General features: G+C 37.4%; 1 protein-coding gene across 7 annotated transcripts in view; it reads left to right on the forward strand.

The window, feature by feature from the left end:
- LOC137650047 (3',5'-cyclic-AMP phosphodiesterase, isoforms N/G-like) overlaps positions 1–2,500 on the forward strand; it is an 832,709-nt gene that overhangs the window by 415,680 nt on the left and 414,529 nt on the right. The window lies entirely within an intron of this gene.

Below are 2,500 nucleotides of genomic sequence, written 5' to 3' on the forward strand. Positions count from 1 at the left end.
GCTGTTCCAACTAGGGTTGTAACTTGGCTAGTAATAATGATAATGACAGTAGCAGTAAATTAAGCAGAAATTTATCTACCGATGAAATGGATGTACAGTTGGCTTCATTAATTCCTGTACAATTCACGGAAAGTTAATAACAACATTTTTGCATATATTACTTCATAAAATTAACAAAATTACTTTTGATCACGTGTCAACAAGGTCTGCGACTTTGTTTTACAGTCAATATTACCAACATTTTCACTTTTTATGAACACAGCGTTACCTGCTACAGTTTACAGCTGTCAGACGTCTCCTTAGTTTTTCATGAACTGTACTGAATTTAGTAAATCCAACTGTACCTCATTATTATAGTTAATTTATAAGTAAATTTTGCTCGTGACATAGTTTTTTTTTAATAATTTGCGAAGTTGTTAATTGTCAGACAATATCATCCAGAAGTTTTGAGGAATTGAAATGACCAAAATTGAGTAAGACTTCAAACCATTGTTCTCTAACTCTTAAGTAGTGCCATAGCCTCTGTACCAATGGTCTTCCACTGCCTTGGGTTAGAGTTCTCTTGCTTGAGCGTACACTCAGACACACTGTTCTATCTGTTTCCTTATTTTTCTCTCCTCAATCGGCTATTTTCCCTGTTGGAGCCCATGGGCTAATAGCATCCTGCTTGTCAACTAGGGTTGTACTGTAGCTTATAATGATGATGGTAATATTATTATTATTTAAATGCTAAGCTACAACCCTAGTTGGAAAAAACAGAACGCTATAAGGCCAGGGATCCAACAGGGGAAATAGCCCAGTGAGGAAAGAAAACAAGGAAATAAGAAAAGTAATTAACAATTAATAATAATAATAATGATAATGATGATATCGGCCCAGGACCCATTGAGAACATGAGTCCTGTATCGGCCCTTAGAACGCCATTACGCCAAATCCTAGAAATGTCTGCCATTGAGAAAAACCTGTCATCAAATTGATCTTAAGAAGGGCTTGGAGTGCACTTTTGCTGGGTAATGCCATATAGGCTAGTTCCATTGCGATTGAGTAATGATACTTTTACCTTTTGCTGCCATTCATTTGAAACTGAAGCATGGCGGCAAAGTAATTAGATAGGAAGCAAGCTTCTACTTACCCTTTCCCTTTCGACGTTCGGTTCTAATCGGAGTCGCGATTGATCCATGTCTAGACCAGCTTGTTAGTACGATCGTAAATCATCATGAGATAATTGGATAATTGATGTCCGGTTTATTAATCACTCATTTACATATTCATCGGCCGTTGTGGCTCCTACCGTAGTGGAACCCAATATGTGATGATGCTGGGACGATTTCATGTTATTTTCGTCTTATGGTTTACGTCTGTTTTTTTTTTTTTATTCAGATATTAAGTGAATTTCTGTGTTGATATGACAGATAGCTGCAAGAATTTTTGGGATGAGGTCGATGGCCCCACAACCTAACCCATGAATGTACAGTTGATTTAATTAATTCTAGTACACTTCATAGGAAACAAAGGAGACATCAGTGTACCAGAATTAATGAAGCCAACTGTACTAGATACATGGAGACCCAAGTGTTGGGTGTTCTTTGTGATCACTTAATCAAATACTAAGTAGCCCGAATATAGCTTTATTTTCCTTTTGCAAATTTATACACACAAAGTATATGCAATTTTTACATGTAGTGGTAACAGACACTATCTCCGTAATGTCAGAGACTATGTGTTGAGTAAGATGTGAATTTTTCTTAAAATGACAATACAAAGGAAGAGAAGTAAATCGTGTATCAAAACGTGGCACTTCAGACAACGGATGATTTGTGGATCATATACAGTAGAATTATCATAATTTGATTCATCTTTAGGAAATAAGGCATCTCTCTCTCTCTCTCTCTCTCTCTCTCTCTCTCTCTCTCTCTCTCTCTCTCTCTCGTTATTTCATTTCTTGATCTCTGTGTCAGCCCGTCGCATTCTTGGCGAACTAACAGCTCGCGTCGGTCGGGATGTTCAACATTCTTGTAGTTATAAAACAAATGGGTCCGGTGTCGGCTTTCCTCCTATTCTATCAGGTTTAAGTATTTCTCTCTCTCTCTCTCTCTCTCTCTCTCTCTCTCTCTCTCTCTCTCTCTCTCTCTCTCTCTCTCTTCTAAGTGCGGCTTTAATGGCTTTTGAGTAGTGAGAGAGATAGACAGACAGACAGACAGACTTTATTACTCCCTCTAAATGTATATTACCAAGCTTTGAGGGCCACTCTACATAGTATTCTTCCTTCCAAAAAATGGAACCTTTCTTAAAATACAAAAATATTCGGGAAATTCTTTTTAGTTAATTTTCAGTATTTGGGTAAACAGGACATTTTTTCCCAATTGAAATAAACACAGTAAATAGCCAGGAATCGACTGCCAACTTCTCCTGCAGAAGACTTAGCTGAGCATTTCAACTGCTGTAGATAAAGCAGCCAAGATAACAGAACGTTTCCAAGTCTTTTCAAGTCCTTTAAGCT

This window comes from Palaemon carinicauda, chromosome 11 (assembly GCF_036898095.1).
Source record: "Palaemon carinicauda isolate YSFRI2023 chromosome 11, ASM3689809v2, whole genome shotgun sequence".
NCBI lineage: Eukaryota > Metazoa > Arthropoda > Malacostraca > Decapoda > Palaemonidae > Palaemon > Palaemon carinicauda.